This window comes from Lepidochelys kempii, chromosome 4, assembly GCF_965140285.1.
Source record: "Lepidochelys kempii isolate rLepKem1 chromosome 4, rLepKem1.hap1, whole genome shotgun sequence".
NCBI lineage: Eukaryota > Metazoa > Chordata > Testudines > Cheloniidae > Lepidochelys > Lepidochelys kempii.
In genome coordinates, this window is record NC_136383.1 from 114213923 (window position 1) to 114240492 (window position 26570).

General features: G+C 44.9%; 1 protein-coding gene and 1 long non-coding RNA gene across 6 annotated transcripts in view; one reads left to right on the top strand and one right to left on the bottom strand.

Moving 5' to 3' along the window:
- Window positions 1–23055, bottom strand: LOC140910745 (uncharacterized). The gene is made up of 3 exons (XR_012158715.2): window positions 22822–23055; window positions 12000–12097; window positions 1–2887 (listed from the first exon to the last, which is right to left on the bottom strand). It is a non-coding gene; the product is annotated as an uncharacterized LOC140910745 (long non-coding RNA).
- HS3ST1 (heparan sulfate-glucosamine 3-sulfotransferase 1) overlaps window positions 22641–26570 on the top strand; it is a 15193-nt gene continuing 11263 nt past the window's right edge. The window contains exons 1-2 of one of the 5 annotated variants that reach the window (XM_073342493.2): window positions 22641–22813; window positions 25465–25711. The gene's annotated coding sequence lies outside the window, so the exon portion shown is untranslated. The other 4 variants (XM_073342491.1, XM_073342496.2, XM_073342492.1 and 1 more) reach the window with 4 other exon arrangements.

The window sequence follows — 26570 nt, forward strand, 5'->3', positions numbered from 1 at the left end:
AACCAACACAATTTCATTAAAATTTTCAGTTTTTTCAAAACTGCTTTTTCGGATGAAAACTGTTTTAACAAAAAATGTCCAACCAGCTCTAGTGTCTAATGTGGCAGATATGTGAAATTGTGTGGTATATGCTACATAGGATCCATCTCTAGCTCTGAACTGAGGTATATGTCAGCTGCCCAGTGATTGTACTGGTTGAAGGAGAAGGGGTTAAAGATGAACATCACATCACATCCCCATTGGGTATGTCTACACAGCAAAGAAAAACCCACAGTTGGGCCATGCCAGCCAACTCAGGATCACGGGGCTCGGGTTGCAGGGCTGTTTCATTGCTGTGTAGACTTCTAGGCTTGGGCTGGAGCCCAGTCTCTAGGATCCTGTGGGGCAGGATGGTCCCAGAGGTCAGGCTCCAGCCCAAGTCTGGAAGTCTATACAGCAATGAAACAGCTCCTTAGCCCAAGCCAGCTGTATGGGCCAACTGAGGGAAGAGGGGAAAGGGAATGAGGGTTCTTCACTGTGTACACATACCCATAGTGACCAGTACGCTAACTTGAAAGGCAGAATTAGCTATCACTTGTGTTTTGGGTGGATTGTAAAATTCCATTTGGTTATTTTTTTCTTCTTTTATAAAGTTTGAAGAGCCAGCTTCCTTTCTTCTCTTTTAGATGTGGAATGATCGATAAATAACCCGAAATACAGTCATTCTCAGTGTCTTTTTAGTTGTGAGTTGCATGTTTGAGAGAGCGGTAGATGGGAGAACATGCACTGAGCACAAAAGAGTTGAAAACAGCCTTTCCTCACCCACAAGTGTTAGAGGGAAAGAAAGAAAAGGATGCATTGAACACCATCTCAGAATGCAATAGGGGCCTGGCTTTGCTTCTCATTGGTGTAAATCAGGAGTAATCCTATTGCAGTAGGAGAATTACACTGGTGTAAGAGATCAGAATCAGGCTAGGTTTTGCTCCACAATGCAAGGCTGATATAGTGGATGAGGTGGGGGAGGGGTGGTTGGGATCTTCACGTAAGTGAATTGCTTATGGAATTGATTGATTTATGTTTCAAGACATTAGTGTTTCCTCACCTCTCTGCATATCATTAATGGGAAAATCTGCCCTCTCCTGTGATTGCTGAGGACCCTGGAAGCAACATAATTGAAAACTAATCCTGTTCCCATTGAAGTCAGTTGGAATCTTGCCTCTAGCTCCAAAGGCAGTCTCATAGTGCTGTTCCTCACATCCAGCCCACAAAGGAGTCCACACCTGTGCATGCTACAAAACACAGCTCAACAGTTCGGGGGAGGGGTGGGGGAAGGTTGGGGACAGGTTGGAGTCAGGTCCAAAAGATATGCCAGTAAACAAGTCCACCAATCTCAGCCGCTCTCCAGGTTGGTGGAAGGGTCCTACCCAGCTCAGAGCATAGCCAGGACACCTAAACTGTGTATTGAGAAAAAGATTTGACCCCACAGACTGTTTTCCCCCTTAATGACTTTTAACAGAAACTTCCTCAGCCTTCTTTGTTTTGTGAAATTTTTTAACCCAACCTCCAGCAGCCCTTGATTCTCACAAGATTTTTTCCCCATTTTGTGCATCTCTTTTGAAAACAGGTCATTTGTCTAGAAGAATCAATCTTTAGTTTGCCAACAGTAACCAGTGTGCATTATGTGTCTTATTAATGAGAGCTAGACAATATAACTGAACAATTCCATTTTAAAAAAGACATCTTTCTGCAGCTCTTCTGATGAAAGTGAAAACAGACAGTGATTTTAAAGTGACTTCCTTTAATCAGACCACACCTCATTAATCGAGGTTACATCGCTATTTGCAATAGGTTTTTTTTTAATAAGATCATTTTTAAATAGATTTTAATGAGCTTCAGCTCATTTTTGTTTACTCTTTTCCCCTTCTGCTCTTTATTTGATTTGGAACAAAGAACTTGAATCATCATATCAAGCTGAAACTCTCTAATAGGAGGAATTGTTTCACTGTAGCACTCTGATATAAGTGAAATTCTGCCTATTTAATTTTAAAAGCATGTCTTTCTAGACATGCATACATTTACATATAAGGCTCACTGGTGGCAGATGCATAGCCAATATTTCATACCTGAAATCATGTAGGACAGTTCACTGCTGAAATGTGTTTCTTGGAGTCATGGGGCATAAAGGACATATAGGAAGCCTCCAAGATTTCCTTTCTGGAAAACAAGAGTTAGTTTTGGCTCTGACAGTGAAGCACCCAGGTAAACTCCTCAAGCACTATAACAACCTTAACATGGAGTCACAGACAGTCCCCTTGAGTACTATGATCTATCTTGCTACCCAGATAAGCTTTGTGATAAATGGTCCCTTACACCAAAGATCACAGCAGTATTCAGGTAACTCCCAGCCACTTACCCCAGCTCAGTTGTACCTTACATCTCACACCAAAGACAATGCTTGTAGCCAATCTTCTAATGAACTATATACAGATTCAGAAATTAGGAAAAGGAAATGAGAATTATTTACCAGGTTAAAGCAGGGAAACATTTATATACACACAAATGAGTTCCAATCTACAGTTTCAAAATATAATAGAAGTTTCTGTGATAAGCAAGCTCTATATGTCCTTTAGGACTAACCCAGGCCAAAATACTGGGGATCTTTTGCTTATACTTAGTAATCCTTGCCCCTCAATGTCCAAGCAGCATAAAAATTCCTCTTTGTTAAGGCTTTTTATTCCTTCCCCCATTCTCCTTTGAGTTGCAAATTCAGATGTTGAGAGGAATTCTTTTGCACATATCCTCTTCATGAGGGTGGAAGAGAGGAATCAAAGTCTTTTGTCCCCTGATGTTCCACAATAGTTCGTCGAATGCTGATGGGCCTCCTTTGTAGGCCAGGAGATAACAGTTCCTGTTGGAAATGAATATTTCACATTTACTAATGCTTCTCTGCTGTCTGGTGATACACAGTTACAGAGCAAACACTTAAATGTTACCTTATAACATGGGATACAGATATTGTAAGTGAAATTGATGCATGCAACAACTTATGAGCATTTCATAAACACTAAACACATTCTTATAATTCTAATACCTACTTTAACAAACAGGTTGGTTTCAGCTATGTATTTGTCAGTGTTCAGTTTAGACCTAGAGGCTTTGGCTTGAGCTGGCACCTGGTCTGCCAGAATCACAAGCAGAACAAATCTTCATAGCTGACCAAAGCCCTCTATTCAGTAATATGTAGAGGGGTGATCATCAGCAGAAACATCTCTCTAGCATAAATTGCTGGATCTCAACCACAGGACTGGAAAACCACTTCTCTTTTCCATTCTTGAAAATTCTTATGTTCTCCATATGTTGGCCAGCCTTTAAAGAAGGTCTAATTTTGGTTGTTGGGTTTAGTGTGTGGATGCTGGATGAGGTTGGTGGCCTGTGATTACAGGAGGTCAGACTAGATGATCTGGAAGTCCCTTCTGGCCTTAAACTCTATGACTCTAAGAAATGGCAAACTGGTGACATAGCCCCTACAAGGAACTCCCCACCCTCCCCCACATTGCCCTCCCCCTGAGACACTAGGAACATTTTACATTTTAAAAAAACATTAGTATGCTTAGTGGCCTCTGTTCCTTCCTCATTGGCTGCAAAAGTTGTCTGAGAACCAAGGATTCACATTCCTGGAGTGTTGAAAAATATCAAAATTGTGTCCATCTACAGTAAAGGTCTGTTATAGAGGTGAAGAGAGGGGATTTCTCAGCTTCTCCAAAGGAGAAAATATTATAAATAAAATGCTACTCTTGTCTCTGAATCGGCAGGACCTTTGCCATTCCACCAAGAGGGAAGGAGCAGCACCCAGAGATTGCAGAGGCAGATGGAGAAGGACCCTGGAGGAGATGCTCATTGGCATACACAAGAGGTCTCAGGAGCACTTTTGAGTTCCTCAGGGCATGGAAGGATTGGATCTTCCACAGGAATAGACAATGATGAACCAGTTTGTGGAGCAAGAGGGACCCCATAGCATTCCCTAATGGAGAAGCTGATAGAACTGGTGGCTGAATGAGTTCAGGGTCTGCCTGCTGCCATGGGCACTTGGCCACTGCACCTGTCCATGAACTTCCACCTTCTCCTCCTCCAGCTGCCACTCAGGGTGTTGCTGAGGTGGAGGACCCAACCTCCCCAAGTGACTGGGAGGAGCCTGCAAGACTTCCTGGATGACACCCTCCACTCGCACCTAAACCCCTCTGGGACTTCCCCTGAGTGTCCAGGACTGGAACAATGAGCCTGCAGGAGTCCCTGAACCCTCCCAAGTGCCCCCACTCTGGGCAGGAGACATCCCTTTTTGTCCCCAAGACCAGTTTTCCCCTGTGGTTCCACACTCGTCAAGGGGAGGGTAAGGAGATGGGTGCAGAGACTTTAACATTTAGCCCACTGTTCATGGATTCAGTCCCATTATGTTTTGTTGGTTTCCATCTTTTTAAAAAATATTTTACTTACCTGTCTAATATAGTACTTTCAATAACTGTTAAAGAAGAGTCCTTGACTTGTGTGAGGACCCTCCTCCCTAAGTCTGATGAACATAAGATGTTTTCACCTTTGGGATTGGGTGCCTCATTCACAGCACATGAACTGGAATGGTGTAATTGTCCGGTGCCATCATACTGCAAACACTTTTCAATCTATCCTACACCCAGAATCTCCCCACTCCCAGTTGAAGACATATCCACATTCCCAAGGACACAAAGGTGGGATGGGGAAAGTGCAGGTAGGGTTAAGTACTAAGAGAAAGCACTGCTAGTTGTAAATCCAGCAGAATTCACAAAGGGGAGAAAAACGTCTTTACGGCTTGGTTCACAATACAGGCATGCTCACTACCCAGTGATTAAATGGCCCCTCCTCCCCACCTCAAACCTTGACCAGTTTCAACCTTAATAGCAATTAGTGCTCTACACCAGTGTCAAAGTGCAGTTAGTGTTGCTGACAATGAATGGTTAGAAAAAAAGGGTACCCCCCTAAAGCAAATGTTGGTAAGTTTGGTAAGGGAGACTGAGTGCTCCTGATAATAAAGGGTTGTAAACAACTGTGAACAGTTAAGATAAAAGCATTGCATAATGATTGTTTTACATTTACTCAATTGCCACCCTTCACAGTACAAACCCAACCCTAAGGTGTTAACCAATGGAGGTGCCTTGTTAGAATTGTCTGTAATGTGTGAATTGTCACAGGAACCAATGGATAAGAATCTGTAGCTACAGGAGAACATAACCTTCACAAAGGTATGGAGCCTCACAAGTATGTGCCAAGGCTCCTTCCTGTGCTTTTCCAACAGCTGCACAGGGTGGGAAGGCATCCTAAGCACAGGCAGGTGTCATCCTCAGTCTCCCTGCTGTGTACATATTTCCCTGATTTCCCTTGCCCATTGGGCCAGTGTGCCAGGGTGGGATCTGGCTGTCTGCATGTGGGTGGGATCCGACTGCCTATACAGTTGATAAATCAGATTTGTCCTCAGACCATTCAGGATGGAAGCGCTCCATTTCACCCTCACAAACGTTATGGAGTGTGAAACAGACAACGGTTGTACAAAGAGCATTTGCCATATTTGCATCCAGATGAGAGCGGGCACTGCCAATGAGATTTCCGCCTACCAAATGTGTGCTCCATGACCATTAAGTCACTGAGTTTGGCTATGTCTACACTATGCACCTTTTAGCGACACAGCTGTGCCTCTACAGCCTTGGCGCTAAAAGAAGCGCAGTGTAACCGCTGTTTGTCAGCAGGCGAGAGCTCTCCAGCCAAAAAAAACCTTACACCCGCAATGACCTCTCCTGCCGACAAAGTGCTTTTTGTTGGCAAAACTTTTGTCGTTCGGGATGTGTGTGTTTTTTTCACACCACTGAATGATAAAAGTTTTGTCATTCAGGTTCCAGTGTAGACAAAGCCTCAATAACTGAATTCTCTTTCTCCAGGGTCACTGATGATGGGGTACGGTTTCATGTGCCAAGTTAGGAATGGGTAAGCAAGGGTCTCCCAAAATAAGGGCTGGCACAGACACACTGTGTCGTTTCTGGGAAATAAAGTCCATTCTTCCCCCTTTAAGTATAACCCTGATCTCCTCAGCACACTGGTGTGATGGACGTTATCAGAGCTTCCGACACTGGTATAAATGAATTTGCATCTGAAGTCCACTAAGCCTTGCAGAATGACAGAATGAGTGAATTTCACATACCCGCTCGCCCCTTTTGGTGGGCAAAGTATTGGGATGTGGATGCCATCAATGGCCACTTCACAGTTCAGAAACCCCATCCTCTGAAATCCAGATATTATTTCTGGAACTTTCCTTATGGCAATTACCCATGGGTAGATCACAGTGTTAATTGCCTCACAAAACCTGCACAATCACAACCCCAACAGTAGACGTTTCAACCCCAAATTGGTTTGCAACAGACCAATAGCTGTTGAATGTTGCCAGCTTCCACAGGGTAATAGCCAGCTGCTCCTGCCCTGAATTGAGTGTTCTGGTGCTGGAGGTTTGGTGCAAGATCCTCACCCAGCTCCATGAACGTCTGTTTTCTTATTCATAAGTTCTGAAGCCACTGCTAGTCACCTCTATTTTCCAAAACAATATGATCCCACCACGTCGTGCTGGTCCTCCTGTACCAGAAGTGATGGTCCATCCCTGGGCACACTGTAGAAATACCAACGTCCATCATATCTGTACCATGGGAGCTGAATGGTTTGTCTATGATTCTGCAAATGTCAGCCTTCTTTGAGGTGCCAGAAAGTTTGGCTCAAATTCCATCCAGCATCTCACCAATCACCTCCTCCACTGCATAAACATTTGTCCCATGTTAAGGACAATGTGGAGAACCACATCATCATCCCATTGTTCCATGTCTTCCATTCAATTTGGCAGGGGGAGATGTGGTCAGGAACCACCATCGGCAAATGTATGAAGATGGGACAGTACGAACAACACACAGCAAAGAAGCTCCTAGAGGGTCTCCCTGGGATACTGCCCCTGAAACACTGCCCCACTAACATTGCATAACAGAGGCAGTGTGGACGCAGGTATACGAGTGTACATAACATTATACCTGTGCCCAGCAGCGTATGTGAACACTGGATGTGGGTATAGGGAACATGTGCAAGCATGTACTTAATATTTCAAAATTCCCTTCAAAAGGTAATGGAACTGTGGTTACAGGGCTGTCTGCATGAATGGCTGTCGTAGAGTCATGGACCTTGGAAGACCTCAGATCATCAGATGCATGGCTCTTGGAAGCTGAGCCAGGCAGGCAAAGTGGCAGGAAATTAGACAGGTTTCTGATAGAAACCTGATAGTTTCAAAACCTGGGGTCCATCGGAATGTTGGCAAAATTGGGCCGTCTCAGTGAAACATTCCAAACTGGGAAATTGGTTCATCAGAATTTTTCCTGTCAGCTCTACCTAGTAACCTCTGAATATGTCCCCTCTAGCACCCCTGCAGGCCTAGTCACAATTTACCCCTCAAACTCTAAGCAACCTGATAGTTTTCATTTTCACACAAGTCAACCAGACTGCATAGGAGAAGTAAATAGTTTAATTATTAGCTGTATTCTCTAGTAAATAGATAAAAGATTTGCTTTTCATTCTTTGTAACATGTCAAATAGGGAAATAAATGCTTTGCTCCTGTAGCTTTAGGGAAATTTGGGAAATCTGAAACAAGTCCAAACAGCTTCTCTCTGTTGAATTTATACAACAGCAGCTCTGAGCTCATAAAAGTATATCACTGTGGAACTTACAAATATGGCTTCATATTTATTACTCTTGAAAAGATAATTTGCAGCTATAAATAATTTACACTCATCTTTTCGGGGTATCCAAAACATGGGTTATATAATCCCTTTGGATTTTCCTGAGTATCTATAACATGGGTTTCATAGTCCCTTTGCTCTGTGTGTGGAAATCCCAGTGATATCAATGAGATCTAATGTGCATGCAACAAGGAGAGCATATAGTCCATGCATATTGCTCTCATTAGTTATATTTAATTACATCCCAGATATAGCACCCTTTTTATGTTTAGTAGTACCTTACTGCATGAGTAATTCAATGTATTTCATAGAATCATAGGACTGGAAGGGACCTCAAAAGGTCATCTAGTTCAGTCCCCTGCACTCACACTCACCAACAGAAATTCCGAGCCTCAGAGCCAACGCTGTCCCTAAAAGGGGGCAGGGCACGGGGCAGAAGTGACAAATCCGTCACTTCCGGGACTGCCCACGCTGGCCGTGGGGCCCCCCAAAGCGTGGGACTTGGAGCGGTCTTGAGCGCCCAGGCGCCCTGCAGCCTGCCTGGGTGATTTAAAAGGGCCCGGGCTTCCGGCCACTACTGCGGCAGCTCCTGGGCCTTTTTACATTTCCCAGGCCTCTGGGCAATAATGCCTCGCTCCTCCCTTCCCCCCGTCCCCGTTGGCAGGCCTGCCTGCACTCATGGCAGGACTAAGTATTAGACCATCCCTGACAGGTGTTTGTCTAACCTGCTCTTAAAAATCTTCAATGATGGAGATTCCACAACCTCCCTAGGCAATTTATTCCAGTGCTTAACCATCCTGACAGTTAGGAAGTTTTTCCTAATGTCCAACCTAAACCTCCCTTACTGCAATTTAAGCCCACTGCTTCCTGTCCTATCCTCAGAGGTTAAGAAGAACAATTTTTCTCCCTCCTTGTAACAACCTTTTATGTAGTTGAAAACTATTATCATGTCCCCTCTCAGTCTTCTCGTCTCCAGACTAAACAAAGCCATTTTTTTCAATCTTCCCTCATAGGTCATGTTTTCTAGACCTTTAATAATTTTTGTTGCTCTTCTCTGGACTTTCTACAATTTGTCCACATCTTTCCTGAAATGTGGCTCCCAGAACTGGACACAATACTCCAGTTGAGGCCTAATCAATGTGGAGTAGAGTGGAAGACTTACTTCTTGTGTCTTGCTTATATCCCTGTTAAAACAGCCCAGAATGATGTTCATTTTTTTTGCAACAGTGTTCTATAGTTGACTCATATTTAGCTCGTGGTTCACTATGACCCCCAGATCCCTTTCCACAGTACTCCTTCCTAGGTAGTCATTTCCTATTTTGAATGTGTGTAACTGATTGTTCCTTCCTAAGTGGAGTACTTTGCATTTGTCCTCATTGAATTTCATTCTATTTACTTCAGACCATTTCTCCAGTTTGTCCAGATCATTTTGAAATATAATACTATCCTCCAAAGCACTTGCAACCTCTCCCAGCTTGGTATCATCCACAAACTTTATAAGTGTACTCTTTATGCCATTATCTAAATCATTAATGAAGATATTGAACAGAACCGGACCCAGAACTGATCCCTGTGGGACCTCATTCGTTATGCCCTTCCAGCATGACTGTGAATCAGTAAGATTACTCATAGAATGAAGTACTATTCAACATGAATGGCAAAATCGGGCCATTAAGGATTAGAGGACGCTACAACAAAAGTGTTTTTTAAAAAGCAACAGTGCATTTCAAGAAGTGAAGCTATACTGGATATCCGCACTTCTTGATTAGGCGAAAATATATGGCCTCAAATATCATGTGCCTAATAATGCATACAAAGCATGTGCGTGTGCACAGCATTGGCTTGGAGATGGTGTGGAACCACATTGTCCCAAAAGAAGCACTCTCACAATGTTTTCCAGAGTTGTTCAGTGCATGGGAGAACACCCAAATTGATGCACCTCTTTGAGCGATTCAACAAACTTACTCCCACTTCTACTGGCAGGGATGGAGGCTCTGACTACTCTGTCCCCTTTGATGTATCTGTGATGATCAGATACCCCAGCTGGAAAACAGAAAGTTTAAACCCCCAAAATGAGCAGTTAAACCAACTAATTGCATACTGTATTATAGTGCTATAAAAGTGTATCTGGTAAAGTCTTTTATAAAAGCTTGTAATGTTCTGAACTTGATGGTCAATGAGAGATATATACAGACTGGTTGTGAATCTATTTAATTTTTGTTTAAATAGAAAACTGTGCTCTTCATCTGTTCTATAACTTCAACTGCACCTCAAAACAAAGGTTAGCACTCAAGTAGCCAGGGGGGCACACAACACTGGCTTCAAATAACTATCTATTGTCCAGCCCAGGAAAAGACAATGATGGATCATTAGAATTAATGGGAAGACATTGAGACATCCCCAGCTATCAAGAGGGAATTTCCCCATGCACAAAGAAAAAGCCTTTTAAATGTAGGCTTGGGAGTGAGGTTTTTTATCCAGAATTTGAGGGACAGTCTGGTGTCAGGAGGCTGCCCGTGATCACTGGATCCTTCCCACAGGTAGAGGGTATGCTGAGAAACTGTCTTAAGGCATTACGTGACTTGCATTAGTGAATGCATTTTGTCTAATATGAACGAGTAAAACCTGAGGTTGCACTTCTATCTTTCTTTTCCGTGTAACTTGTAGCTGTTTGCTTTCCCACAGTATTTCTTCTTTGAATCTGTGCTTTATCTATTAAATGAACTATTTTTTTATTTTCAACCCAAGCAGGTCTCTGGTGTGCAAACTGTGTGGAGTATGTGCACTAAAGTAAGTTGGCATCTGAGGGGCTGGTGTACCCCTTCAGGGGTGGTGAACCAGAGGGAAACAGTCTGAGGCTTTGTCTACAGAGCACTTTCATCAGTAAAACTTTTGTCATTTGGAAGTGTGAAAAAAACACACACACACCCCCCCCCGAATGACAACGGTTTTCCTGATGAAAAGAGCAGGTGTGAACTTTTCATTGGGGGTGGATTTATTTTGTTGGCGGGAAAGAGCGCTTTCTCCCACTGGCAATGAGTGGCTACACTGTGCACCTCTTAGAGGCACAACTGTTGCGGCACAGATGTGTCGCTAAATTGTGGGGAGTGTAGACATAGCCTGAATGTCTGGTAGTTCAGAACTTGAGGAGGACGGATTTGGGGAGATTCAGGACTGGTAGGGCTGTTGGTGTCATCCAGCAAGAAGTAACTAGTCTGGTAAGAGCCAGGGTGAGACCTTGTGCTTGAGGGAAGGCTGCTGGTGCCATGGAACTGAACCATAGTTGCACAGCACAGAGTTACAGGGCAGGCAATGAGTGGCCCTCAGAGTGTCACAGTACCAATCACACCAGGAGGATTAATTAGGGAGCAGTTCTTGCACCCCTCTGACTGCAGTGCGTTCTGGCCAATACATGAGCTGTACTAGGAGAGGTTTCTTACTCCTTGTCCCCACACTCCCTCACACACTGCTTGCCCATGTAAGGCTAGGCAGAATGTACCCGATACCAATTTATGAGGTGCTGGAAGAATCAAGGGTATGTTTATTGCTTTGTGCAGGTCTCCACTTGTGTGGCCATAATCGTCTATCAATTACACGGTACAAATCGAACTTAAAATGTGTGTGTTACCTTAATAAGAAAACCAGTCATTTGACAATTTCAATTAGAATATGCAAATTGCTTCTCACCTGCCATTACTAAGTTATTCACAGATCATTCATGATGGGAATGTGATTCTATAAAAAGGGGTGAGGATAATAGAAAAGTGGATTAAAAAGTGAAAACTAGTAACTCACACATATTCTCCACCTCGGGAGGGTGGGGGCGGAGAATAAATGCAAAACATCACTCTCACCCACAATAATGCATAATATAAATTTCAAATGTAAGCATTTAAGATATTTAAATCCAAACAAAACCTTTTTTCTATGATGGTTTGTGGCAGGACATTTCCAACTTTCAGGTGCTGGATTAACTGATCCTGCTATGAAATTCGACTGGATTGGAGTGATCAGTGGGTGCTTTTAAAAAAACACAATAGTCGGTAGCTATGTAAATGAACCCAGGTGATAAAGATTCTATTTAAATAAAGCTGGAAGCCTATTGTCTTTGGCAGGTCCATGAGATAAAGGCTTAGAAACATGGATTTGCTAGAATTGGAAGGAGACCGCTAATAAATGATCAGCTCTATCCCCTTTCATCATCAGGATTTTTTTCATGATTCTAGACTCACCTCTAGATTCTACCTCTAAACTGTCTGCAGTAGGGCTCAAATCTGGAGACCATCATCACCTTCCTTGAGTAGCCAAGCTGGGCGGTAGGCAGATACACCTATGTAAGTGGAGCAATATAAGAATCACCAAAAGAGACTACTATAACCAATGGCTGAACTAGGCTCTGCACCTCTCTACATGTTTCCCCGATTGGTGGGTTAGGACAGGAAGATCTGCAAAGAAGCAGATCTTCTGGGTCTACCCCTCTCCAAGCGCTTCCCTGCCTGGCCCCACCTGCACTTCTCCCTCCCCCTACATAGTAGTGCTGCCATGCAGGCAGATTGTACTGTGCCAATTGTCACCCCATATCTAGCCCTTCCCCTTACACAACAATATCACATAAATTCCCCTGCAAAGAGGGCCCTCTGCATCCACAGAGGAGGAGGTTCTGTTTGGCCTAGTTCCTTGTCAAGCCATAGCTTGAAGTTTTGATTTGGGGAGTTGGATCCATTCCTCAGTCTATTTTACTAATTTTTTTTCTTTCTGTTAAATTAAATATTCCTTAGGTCAAGTGAAATCCATTATCTCTAGTCTTGTATTGCTATACATTCAATTTCTGATTGCAACCAGCCCAGCAGTTAGGGAAAATAACAGACAAGTCCCCAGATATTTATACTGAAATATTTGGGCTTCATTCTCCTTTAACTTATACCAGTGCAAATTGATTTCAGCTGAGTTACTGCTGGAGTTACAGAGTGCAAAACTGGTGCAAGCCAGGAGAGAATTTTTCTGTGAGAAAATGCTGGTAAGTGACCTGCATTTACTGCACATGTTCCAAAGAGATCCCTTTGGTAAGTATCTAGAAATTGTGCTAGGAGCTAGGTCTGTGCGGAATCTCAAAACTAACCTCTTTTCCATGTCTTCATATAAGTTCAATGTACCCTTACCGTTACCTAATTACCCATCCTCTCTGCACTTTCGTTGTGAGGATTTGTTGTTTTTTCCCAGGCCTTCACAACCTCACCTCACCTAACAGGCAATTTCTCATTTAGATTTTTCTCAGATCTCGTTCCTTATATTCCTGTATTAAACTGCTTCACCTCAGGTGGTCGCTTTTCATCTGCTAAATTTTGTTTGCCTTGTCTGCATTTCATTATGTAATTTCATTCTTCTATCCGACAGTTTGGTTAGTTGTTTATACTGTGTTTATATGTATATATTATTTCAAAGAGAATACAGACACTCACGTTGGAGCACGTGACTTGTCACAGGGCAGAGATAGTCTGTTAGTTAGGATTAGACCTCAGGATGCAAATTTGATTACACCAAAATGTTTCCCGAATTCATGTTCACTTCACTGAATTATCCATTTAGAAAAAGAGAGAGAGCCCCAAAGCCAAAATGTTTCGTTTTAACATTTCAGAAGCCAAACACTGTGATTTTATAAATCTGAAATTGATTGAAACTGGTACTAGATCTGTCCCTTCACCTAAAGCCTGAGAGCTTCCTGAGTGAGTTCTGTGGCGCATTGCTCCAGCAGCAAAGGGAGGGGATAGGCCCCCATCCTGCCTCCAGTCATGTCAGGTGACCTGATGCTGGCAAGCTCAGCCTGTCTCATGGTCAATGCTGTGGCTATGTGTTCAAATCCATGTGACTTCTGACTGGTGTTCATGACTGACTGGGCTGGCTGGGCTCCTGCTGAGTGATAAAGCCAATTTTGGGATTAAACTTCTATTTTAAATAGTCAAGAGCACTATAAGAACCAGAAGAGACACCTCAGGATTTCCCAGTTTGAGCACTTGATCTGAGACCATATTGTTTGCCTCAGAAGAAGCTGACTTTGACCTGAGATACAACTCTGTCCTTGAACAAAATCTGTTCCTCCATTCAGTCCTGACAGGCCTGTGGAATAATAGCATTCAGACTGTGATGCAACCTTATTTAAAAGATAACCAGTTGCAGATGAGACCTTGTTTGAGAAGTTGCATGCTGCTGCCTGTGATGAGGTAGAGAAACAGCAGAAATGAGGGAATGGAGCAGTGCAATGGCAAACTGCAGAAGACATTATATACACAGAGCCCATGAAACAATACCTCCTCCCACCCCACTCTCCTGCTGGTAATAGCTTATCTAAAGTAATCACTCTCCTTACAATGTGTATGATAATCAAGTTGGGCCATTTCCAGCACAAATCCAGGTTTTCTCACCCTCCGCCCCCCCACACACAAACTCACTCTCCTGCTGGTAACAGTCCATCCAAAGTGACCACTCTCCCTACAATGTGCATGATAATCAAGGTGGGCCATTTCCAGCACAAATCCAGGTTTTCTCACACCCCCCCACCACCCACACACACACACAAACTCACTCTCCTGCTGGTAATAGCTCATCCAAACTGACCACTCTCCTTAAAATGTGAATGATAATCAAGGTGGGCCGTTTCCAGCATAAATCCAAGTTTAACCAGAACGTCGGGGGAGGGGGGTAGGAAAAAACAAGGGGAAATAGGCCAGCTTGCATAATGACTTAGCCACTCCCAGTCTCTATTTAAGCCTAAATTAATAGTATCCAATTTGCAAATGAATTCCAATTCAGCAGTTTCTCGTGTATCTCATTTATGTCATATCAATATTATAAGCATATTTTCATAAAGAATATGGAATGACACATCACACAAGGTTTCATGGCTGAACAAAGCCATCACTTCATAGACTTCATTACTCCATGGAGCCTGTGTGAATGGGTTAGAATTCCATTTGGTTTAAACAAATGCACCTATTGCCTTCCAGTGTGATACATAGATTCATAGATTGAAGTGCCAGAAGGGACAATTGTGATCACCTAATTTGATCTTCTGTATAACACCTGCCATAGAATTTCCTCAAAATAATTTCTAGAGCACATCTTTTAGAAAAACTTCCAGTCTTGATTTGAAAATGGTCAGTGATTTTCCCACCATGACCCTTAGTAAATCGTTTCAGTGATTAATTAACCTCACTGATAAATTTACACTTTATTTCCAGTCTGAATTTGTCTAGCTTCAAATATAGGATTGTATATACTCTAGCTTCTAGTATAGGATTGTATATACTCCCCCAATTTTATGTCATCTGCAAACTATATAAGTGACGATTTTATGTTTTCCTTCAGATCATTACTATAAATGTTAATGAGAGTAGGGGAAGAACTGATCTCCGTGGGACCCCACGAGAAACACACCCATTTGATGATGTATGGAAGAGTGTCTTGAGGAACTTAAGGATGAGGTGTGTATTCCACACCTGGATGATATCCTTCTGTACAGTGGTATTTTTGAAGAGCATCTGAAGAATGTATGGAGAGTACTGCGACAGTTAGAGAGTCATATATTAATTGGAAATGGTGGTGTCTGCTGAAAGTTATAAAATGGATTCTGATGACCTCTTGGTGGTGCAGAGAAACTACCAAGAACCACAGCAGAACTTCATACTCCTGTATGACTTGTTGACTGTTCCAATGGAATCTGACACACACCACCATCAAAAGTGATCTCAGAAAAAGAAGGCAAAGGGCAAGGAAAGGGGTCTGGACAGATACCCTCCAAACAGCCAGTCACCTGGGCTGAGTAACATCAAAGTATTTTAAACCACCTGATTGATTGCCTGGTTATAGCCACCAATAATAATTCTGTCTCTGTCTTTCTCCTTCATGTAGATGCTTTCAATAAGGGACGAGATGCAGCCTTGTACCAATGTCAGTAAGGTAAACTAAGAGTCATTGGTTATAGGTCAAGAAAACAGACTGCAGCTCAGAAGAATTATCTCCTTCACTCAGGAAAGCTGGAGTTTCCAGCTTTTAAATGGTCCATAACTGACAAATTTTGTGGCTCTCTCTATTATGCAATTCTTTGTGGTTTACAGTGATAACAACCAGCTAAACCTATCTCTTCACCTCTGTCAGGTCAAATGTCACAGCAAACTGGTGGGTTGCAAAATTAGCTGACTAACTTCAAAGTTAGATATCATCCGCAGAAATCTAATGTGGAGAGATGCTTCATCCATCATGCCCCTTTATGTGGAAAAAATATATATGACAGAATTCACAGAAGAGAGAAGCAAGATGTTGTTAGTGCTGTCTTACAGTCCTTGGACGTGCCTTGCCATTTCTTTGTATCTTGGTTAGCAGCTATTACTGCCAGTGCTTTGGCAGTAGAACACTTCTCCCTGGGCATTAAATCCACTAAAGCCTATTCCATGAGAAGACCTTTTGGCAGCTCAGAAGGAAGAGCCAGTTATTACTAAAATTCTTCATTGTAAGTCCTTGGGGCACAAATTGAATAGCTGAGAAAAGACAGGAGGATGTGGAAAGATCGCTGCCTTGATGCATAAATGGTACGTGTTGCATTTGGATACACATGAAATATTTTTATCAGAAAACCAAGTTAAAAATGAACTGATATTACCTGAAAAAGACAAAAAGGCAGGTATGTCAAGAACTACATGAAGAGATGGGACATTTAGGGGCAGAGCAAGTAATCAGTCTTGCAAAGCATCAAACATTATGTCACTAGATTCTGTATATGCATCAAGTAAAAGAAACCTCACTTCTATCATTTTTATTGCATTCTAGATTTGCATTAATATAATCGTTGTTCCCTGTATTCAGAATGTTGTAATATATGAGTTTACAATCTTATACCTCTCAAACTAAGGAATTCTCTAGGTTGAATTGATCACTAAACATATTTGCTGCCCACGGGCCCCTTTCTCCCCATTTCTTTAACGTTTCCACAGTCATAAAACAAGAAATCTGTGAGCTTGGATTGTCCTGAATTGCTTAAGGGTTTACTATATTACTGCAACCTGGCAAATTCCAACTTTGTTATGTAACATAGTTTCAATGCAGCCCATACAAAGAAACCTTTTTAACGTTTTCACAATTATGTTACTTTCAGTTTTCTGCGTTTAGCTATCTTCCACCTCTGCATTTTAGAAGCAGATCAATCATGAGAAAAGGAGTACTGGGACAAAAGCAGAGGGAAGTTTTAAAATAACTCATTGTAAAATGAGTTCCACGCTGCTACTGCACAATGAATCCAACACCCTACGCATGGTATACTCAATGGAATAGTATGACATTAAAGAGTCATGCACTCCTATGGAGCCTTTTTTCAAGCAAGATCCTATGAGAGAGCATTCACACAACAAAGCTTCTCCCTTTGGAATGCCTGTAATACAGTAGTCATTCAGGATGTAGTGGAACAGTGGCAACATCAGGCAATGTCTTTTCCATATCCTCCTCTTAAAATCCATGAAGGAAGTATGATTGAATACCTACAATATTGCAAAGGTGATTCTGACATCCTTTTCCCATTCTAGTTTTGGGAATTCTAGTTTCCTTTTCCTAATTTATTATTACTTCATTGACAAAACTTAAATTTAGTAAATGTACAGTGATTGTAACACTCTTCTCTCTCAACCTAGTTTTCCCAGACTGAAAGAAATACTATCACTGTCTTGTCAAACAAACCTGATTTCATTTTTTGAGGAGCCCATTAAACAAAATGCATTTTAATACAGCCAAATGCAAAGTTATACATCTAGGAAGAATGACTGCATCCCATACAGAACATTTAGAATGCCTACATATACATATAGGAACATGTCTCCCCTATAGAATAGGAGACTGTATCCTGGAAAGTAGGTATTCTGAAAAGAATTTAGGGATTATAGTGGACAAGCAACTGAACGTGAGCAGCGGGGGTGACACTGTGGCTAAAAGGGCGAATGGGATCCTTGGATGCATATACCAGGGAGTAGTGAGAAGGAGTTAGGAGGTGATTTTACCTGTATATGGCATTAGTGAGAGCACTGGAATACTGCATCCAGTTCTGGTTTCCACAGATTGAAAGAATGTTGAAAACGGAAGAGGGCGAAGAAAAGAGCAACGAAAATTATGTGAAGGCTGGAAAAAATGCCTTGGAGTGAGACTTAAAGAGCTCAATCTGTTTAGCCTATCAAAAAGAAGATTGAGAGGTGACTTGATTGTAGTGTACAAGTACATTCATGGGAGAAAATATTGGGTATTAAAGTGCTCTTGAATCTAGCAGAGAGAAGCATAACAAGAACCAATGGCTGGAAGATGAAGCCAGACAAATTTAAGTTAGAAATTACACATTTAAAAAAAAAAAAAAAGTGAGCATGACTAGTCATTGGAGGAAGCTATCAAGGGAAATGATGAATTCTCCAGATGGCTTCACAAGGGCTGGATACCTTTAGGAACACATGCTTTAGTCAAACACAAATTATTGCGCCTAATGCAGAGGTAACTAGGTGAAATTTAACAGCCTGTGATATACAGGAGGTCAGACTAGATTATCGAATGGTCTCTTTTGGTTTTGAACTCTATGAATCTATGAAGGTTTTGAACTCTATGAATCTATGAATCTGAGCTACCTTCTTCTTACATATTTGCAAAAGATATCATGCTATAAACAGCAAGATAAACAATGTTGATAAGAAAAGAAAATAACTCCATATCAGGCTTCCAGGGTTACTATAAACAGTGAGAGGGAGATATAAACAAATCAACCAAGTAAAAGGACACTATCACTGTAATATTCTTTCCTTTGTTTCCCTACACATATTTATAGAATGTTATGTTCGTTTTTGTCTTAAAAGTCAGAAGTACAATTATGGCATCAATACTATGGATAAAGGAATTACTATACTTAAATGCTTTTATACATACAAAGACAGATACTGGATGCAGAGCTGTCTCTTGGGTAGGGCAAATTGGGGTGACCGCCCTGGGCCCCGTGCTTTGGGAGGGCCTGCGGACCTGTGTGAGTGGCCGGCACTCAAGACCCCGGGCGCGCGGGGTGGTAGCAGAGCCCCGAGCGCATGGGGTGGTAGCAAAGCCCGGAGCATGTGGGGCGGCAGCCAGGACCCCAGGCACAGGGACCCCAACTGAGACCCCGAGGGGGGTCTGGCAGCCAGGAGCCCGAGGTACTGCAGCCCCCCCGTACCCCTAATTCCTGCACCGACGGAGGGGGCTGATTTGTCCCGGGCCCCGCACACCTCTACAGACAGCCCTGACTGGATGTTAAATACTACGGACTAACAGTACAACAAAAGCAAAGGAATTCAAAGTTAAACTATCTTGTCTTTTCTTAAAGAGTTGCATTTGCGTCATAGCAAACTTTGAAAAATGTTCTGCTTAGCAATGATGCTCTTTATAGACTGCAAATTATGTAATTTTCTTCTTCAGCTTTAGTATTATATAGTTATTTTATTAATTGATGTAGATGTACAAAAAGTATGTCTGGTCTATGCTCTATGCACACAAAAAGTTGCAAACAAAAATGTGCAAATAATTACAGACAACGCCCAAAAAATCATTCTCAACCCACCCAGCCCATCCATAATAACTCCCTCCATACACACACTCCCCTTAATCTATTTGAAATTATTAGTAACACATGCTTCTTGTTTCTTATCCCTCAACTGAAGTCATAATTATCTGCTTGTGATATTATAATTAGTTGCTATGACTATGATTTTGATGTCAGTACAGGACATCGGCTCTCTTCTTGCAGAAAAAAAAGGGGAGAAGGAAATATGCATATATATGTCAGGATCCCAACAAAGGCAGTCAGGACCAATGGTCAGAGTAGGGGCAAATCTGAGGCTGGGAGTCGTGGAGAAATTAGAATTGCCAATTTTTTAACTGCAGAAACAGAACACCTTTGCCCCACCTCTGACCCGAGGCCACACTCACTCCACACACACACACACACGCACACATCCGTTGCTCTCTCTCCCCCACCCTCACTCACTCTCTCATTTTCACTAGGCTGGGGAAGGGGGTTGGCATGCAGGCTCCGGGTGGGGCCAGGGCCGAGGGGTTTGGAGTGCGGGAAGGGGCTCAGGGCTGGTACAGGGGGTTGGGGTGTGGGAGGGGTGGCGGGCTTTGGGAGGGAGTTTGGGTGCAGGAGGGGGCTCAGTGCTGGGGGAGGGGTGCAGGCTCTGAGAGAGAGTTTGGGTGCGGGGGGAGTGCGGATTCCCAGAAGTGGCAGGCATGTCTCTCCGGCTCCTAGGTGCAGGGGAGGCCAGGGGGCTCTGCAGGCTGCCCCCATCTGCAGGCGCCACTCCTGCAGCTCCCACTGGCCGTGGTTCCCGGCCATGGAAGCTGTGGAGCTGGAGCTCGGGGCAGCGCCTGTGCTGCAGGTGGGCAGTACACAGAGCCCCCCGGCCGCCCCTGCACGTAGGAGCTGGAGGGACATGCCGGCCGCTTCTGGAAGCCGCGTGGAGCCAGCCGCTGCAGCCACTTTTAGCAGCCCAGTCAGCTGTGCTCACAGGAGCTGCCAGGGTCCCTATTCAACCAGGTGTTCTGGTCGAAAATCATACACCTGGCAACCCTAGGAGGAGTTCATAGTCAGGTTCCAGACCATCATCAAAACCAAAGATCAGACTATGAGTCAGTTTTCAGGGTCTGGGGCAGGAGGTGAAGTCATGAATCAAGCTGAGGTCAAAGTCAAGAGCCGGAATGGTCATAGCAGCTACAGGAGATCCACATTGTTGCCTAAATTCTTCCTGGAGTGCCCTTCGGGTGTTTATAGGACAGAGAGCCAATCAAGACCTATGAGGCTGCTGCCTATGTCAGACCCCTTAACTGGGATGTCCTATGCTCTGTGCCTACAGCATGTCATTAGCAGTGGAGTGCAAGCTAGTTACAGCAGCTGCTGGGTAAAAGCATGAAGATGCCAGCTACCTGGCAGCTCTGCATAGATCATGGGGCCTTGCATATATCTCCCAACCTCCATACAGAGAGCATCAGCAGCAGTAGGTGGAGCTTGCATGGAAAAAGTGGATTAAAAATGCCTCAGTGTCTGTATATGTTCACTGTGGACTGAGTCCTGAAATATTTATGCAAATGGCCCCACAGACATGGATGGGACTGCACAATTGTGTAAGGGGTGGCAGAATCAAGTCCTAAATCAGCATAGCAAAATGCCTTATTAACATTTGTTTTCAGAACAAGTTACTGACAATGTAAAGCAGCTAATTTTCAAAACAAAATACTGTACCAGAATGTTTGGATTTTTTCATCTAATCTGTAAAAGTAAAGCATGACCGATAAGCTTGGTTTTGGGAAAAAAGATGTCTATGTGGAAGCGAAAAACCATGAAAATAAAGGTTTATGCTGGAATTTCTTAAAAACCCTTCACTATGGAGCTGTTATTTGGTCCTCTGTAACATAGCTTGGGAAGTTGCTCCTGGTAAATCTATTATTGTAACTAGTGATTAATAAATTATCTTTCCAGGCAAAATATATTAGTAGAAACAGTGCAAATATAGACTTCCCCAATCTTGCTCTTCATTGCAGACTCCTGCTTTCATATTTTGGACCAGTTTGGTCACTGGTGTAAATTAGTATAGCTCCACAGACTGCAGTAATGCTCTGCTCATTGACCCCAACTGACTGACCCCAAATTATTTTTGTATTGCATGGGTCTGCTTTTCTCCTTTTGAAATCAGTGAAAGTCTGACCATTATTTCAGTGGGAGGAGGAGGATGCCCTGTGTTTGTGCTATTTCTAACACATTTTGCCTTGAAGAACCATGTATCACTTTTGGCAAATGCAGATCAATTTAGATAAATATTGACAGAACTACTTAAAATGAATCCCAGCACAGCCTCCTTCTTTTTAGTACATTATGCTGTGAATTCAAGCAAACAAACATGAAATAAAACAAGTAATGCTGAAACGGTTGTTAAAAGGTAACACTATACACTGATTGGCCAAGTCTCTCTCATTAGTTTCCCTCATTAAAATTATTTTAGACAGGGTAGGAAATTCTTTGTGTTATTTTCAATACTTTAAAGTATATATTTAGATTATTTTTCCTATTAGTACTTTTATTCATCACATTTATTCATGCCTCAGCTACCTGTATTTTTAATCTTTGCAGTATAAGTGAAAAACTTTTAACAAAAGTGATTTTATTATACTAATTATACTAATTATTATTTACCTATTATATTATTATTATTATTGTTATTATTATATATCCCAATCACAACAGAGGCCCCATTGTGCTACAAACCCATAGGAAGAGATAGTCCCTGCTGCAAGCAGTTTTACAGTCTATGAAACCCAGCCCTGCACACGCTTTGGGGAGTAATTTTACACCTCAGTAGTTGCAATGCCCATGTTTTGCCACGATCAGGGCTTATGGCAATTGCAGGAGTCCACTCCGGAAAAGTGGTTTGGGGGATTTTGAGGGGTGGGGATCAGAGACTTAACTGGATCCGGACTCCAATTTCATGATTAGACTCTCTCTGTAAAATAGGTCAAGAGGGGGGTCAGATCAGCTGGAGCAGATTGAGTTTCTACTGCTAGGGCCACGGACCCTTTCCCGGAGACTTTACACCTTACTCCTTCCAGGGTCCAGTCCAGATCTCAGCGAAATCAGTGCCAGTCTTTCAATTAGCTTTCCCGGCGGTTGGATCCTGTGGCTTCCGGGCGCCGAACAGGCGTGGGGTGAAAGCGGGTTAGCGCCAGCCCCTGAGTCCCGTGCCTGGGCGCGGGGAGGAGCGCGCTGCTGTCCAGGTGTCACGCCCCAGGGCTGAGCCCGCCCAGATCTCTGCCTGTCCCCCACCGGGCTCGCCGCCCCTCGCGGTGGCTTTGCCGTCTGCCTAGGGCAGGGCGGCTAGTAGGGGCTGCCCGTCCCCTCCCGCCGTGCCAAGCCGCAGAGGCCGGCCCCGCCTCCCCTTCCCGCGGGCCTCGGAGTTGGCGCCCAGAGGCGGCGGGGCTGGCCCTGGACGCGGTGGGAGGAGGCTTCGAGCCCTAGGTTTGTACCTGAGCGAGGCTGGCAGCAGCGGGCGCTCGCTCGCTCCCTGGCTCTCTGTGCCAGGCTTCCCTCCTCCGCGGGGATCAGCGCAGCCTCTCGCCCGCTCTGCCTGTCGCGCTGGGGCTGCAGCGGCCAGCGCGCCCCGCTCCTCGCCTCGCTCCGGGCGCCCTCCTGCCCGCGCAGCTGCTCTCTCTCCCCGGCGTCTCAGTTCATGGCACAGCGGGGCGGCCCCAGCTGCAGGAGCCCGGCCGACGGCTCGGCGTCAGGCGGGTAAGCGAGGGGCAGGTGCAGCCCGGGGAGCGGAGCTCCTCTGCGGGTAGGGCAGGGCGGATCGGGGCTTGCTGCTTGGGTGGGGCACGGGGAGTGAGGTTGGGGGGCGCATTGGGGTGTAGGGTTGGTGTTTGAGGTGGTGCATGGGGCGGGAGGTTGGGGGCACGCGGGGTGTTTGGGGGCTGGTTTGGGCGGCAGGTGGTAGTGAGGTTTGGGGGCAGGCGGGGTGCATTGGGGTTTGTTTGAGGTGGGAGTGAAGTTGGGGGCAGGCGAGGTGCATTGGGGTTTGTTTGGGGCGGTACGCGGGGAGTGAGGTTGGGGGGCAGGCGGGGTGCATTGGGGTTTGTTTGGGGCGGTACGCGGGGAGTGAGGTTGGGAGGCAGGCGGGGTGCATTGGGGTTTGTTTGAGGTGGGAGTGAGGTTGGGGGCAGGCGAGGTGCATTGGGGTTTGTTTGGGGCGGTACGCGGGGAGTGAGGTTGGGGGGCAGGCGGGGTGCATTGGGGTTTGTTTGGGGCGGTACGCGGGGAGTGAGGTTGGGAGGCAGGCGGGGTGCATTGGGGTTTGTTTGAGGTGGGAGTGAGGTTGGGGGCAGGCGAGGTGCATTGGGGTTTGTTTGGGGCGGTACGCGGGGAGTGAGGTTGGGGGGCAGGCGAGGTGCATTGGGGTTTGTTTGGGGCGGTACGCGGGGAGTGAGGTTGGGGGGCAGGCGGGGTGCATTGGGGTTTGTTTGAGGTGGAAGTGAGGTTGGGGGCAGGCGGGGTGCATTGGGGTTTGTTTGGGGCGGCAGGTGGGAGTGAGGTTGGGAACTTGGGGGGCTCATTTGGAGGAGGAGGTTTAGGAGCACGTTGGTGGCTATAATGGGGGTTGATATTTGGGATGGTAGCTGGGGAGTGAAGTTGAGGGGTCTCTGGAGGGGGCGGGGTGGGGGCACATGGGTGGGTAGGGGTTGACGTCCGGGTGGTGAATTGAAGTTGGGGGTCGGTAGGCTGGCGGTGTGGGGCAGGACATGAAGGATGCACGAGAGGTTCGTGGTTGAATTGGAAACTGGGGTTCGGGTAGGGGCAGGGGTGACGGTTGGGGGTGCGCGGCGAGGCGCCTTAGCGCTGAGGTTTGGGGGTCACCTGGGTGGGGTTGAGGCACTGGGCGGCAGGGGTCCGGTGTCGGCTCTGACTCAGGCAGACTGTGCCCAGGTGAGCGAGTGCGCCGGGCTCTGCAGCGCTCCGGGGGCCTGCCGGGACCGGGCACCGCTCTGACGGGCACGGGGCGGGGGCAGCGGGGGACTCGGGGATTTCAGCCTGGCACCGGCAGGTTCGCTGAACGCAGTCCTGAGCAGCCCCAGCCCGGCCCTGCACGGAGGCTGAACCCAGGTATGCCCTGCGCTGGGCAGGGAAGGGAGTGAGCACCGAAGCGGCTGCTGGTTTTTGTCGGGATCTCCTCCGGCGGCGCGGGTCCCTTCGGGAGACTCTAGGCTCTCCCACCCCAGCTGGCCACGCTGCGCCCGTCCCCTTTCCGAGCCACTCGCATGTCAGCGGGGAATAGGGAAGAAAGGAGGAGGCACCTGGCCCGCTGGGGTTTGGAAGTCACGCTAGGTTTTGGCCGGGGGTGATGTTTGTGGGCAGGCGGCAGGTGTTTTCTCGATAAACCCTCGTGGCCAGCTTAGTGACACCGGGGTGCAAAGCCGGACCCTCGCCATCGGGCCCCGGGGAGCTACACGGGTGGAGAAAGCAGAATAACCCAGCGCAGCATTGTAGTGAGCAGCAGAATGGTTTCCTGTTCCTCCTGGCATCGACTCACCTGCTGAGCGTCATATTACCAAAATGGATCCAAGTAGGACAGAGCGAGCTACAGATCTGCCCACCCAAGATTGGATGAGAGTTTGGGGGGATTGAAGGGGGAGCTAATTATTATTAAACCCCACCTTGGCTTTTGGGGAAGGAGGTGAGCTGTTAGCTTCTAGTATATAGGGGACAGAATTAAGCTGTCACAACATGTCTGCATGGGACTTCAAAATTGAGGGACTAAAAGGTCTTGCTGAGAGACACTGCACAAAACAATCACTCAGAGGAAAATGCTTTTATAAGCCTTCTCTAAAGATGTGCTGCTGCGCACACACCCCTTACCACTCACCCAGACAAGACATCCACTCCCCAGAGGGGTGCAGCTTGGCAGATTTTTGTGTCCTGTCTTCCATCCATTAGAAACAGTAGTAGACACTTAGCTGTGAAATATAACCAATCTGATCTCTGAATTTATTTTTTTTTACATACACACACACACATATATATAATGTGTGTGTGTAACATATGTCTTTTCCTGTTCTCCCTGTAGTGGAATAGTTTGAGGTTATCTTTAGCCAAACCTTGTGCCTCTTCCTTTTTAGGAGACACAGGGAGAGAGAACTATGAAGTCCTAATAATTTAATCCTCCCAGACTTTGTATATATCAGCTTTGAAGTGTTTGAGATCGCTGCAGTGGCCACCAAGAATCCAGCTGTGCTCCTCATTATTCCTACATAGGACAGCAGAAATTGCTCAGTTCATCGCACATATCCAGTGAGATCGCTTGAAGTATATGCTCCCCAGTTATTTGACAGCATGGCTTAATGGAAAGGAACTGTGCCATTTGAGGTAATGTTTAATGCAGTGCATATAAGTAAATTGTGCCAGTGTTTTTCCCAGCGTTAGGAGGTCCTAAGCTTAGTGGAATAAGATCTACTTTTGTGCCTGCTTTATTTGCACTTTTAAAACAAGTATGTATTCCACTTCCTTTGAAATTATACGGCATTTTGGTTAAATGCAGTTAGTATTCTTGACTTCAGATTCAATTTCACACTCCCTGTATTTAGCACACTGTTGTATCTGTTCCTTTGACATTAACCCTTTTTAATATGCCTGCATCTGCAGAATTAATTTTTCTTTTCAGGTAGGTCAGTAGCAAACAACAACGTGTTGACTGCAGTGGATTTGCACCAATTTAATACAGCAATATTTGTCTCTAAAGTTGCCATGATTTAGATACTGGAAAAAAGCTCCTTATAGTTTACCCATCTCATTGGCTGCACTCTTATCCACCTCCATTAGTCCTATTTCCAGAGAATGAGAGAGGGAAGATATCTGCCGTCTCATCTGGTCTTCTTTCGAGAGCCAATGCAGGATTGTTCCTTCCAGAAGCTAGTGCCTAGCGTATTGACTGGTTTAGCCAAGTATGGCAGTTCATTCTGCTCTGATCTTGAAGCGAAGCACTTAGTTACCACAGGGCCAGGTATGAAGGAGTCGAAGTCAGCTTAGAAGATGAATTGGAAAAGGTTGGATTTTTCTATATAATAGACTAGTAGCCAGAAACAGGGCCTGCAATTACAAATCAAGGTAGGAAACTACATGATGGGAGGGAATGCAAAAAAGGTTAGTTTTATTTTGTTTATTTCAAAATACAAAATGAGGGTGGGATTTGGGAACAGGGAAGGTGGATAGTAGTATTCTCTCAGGC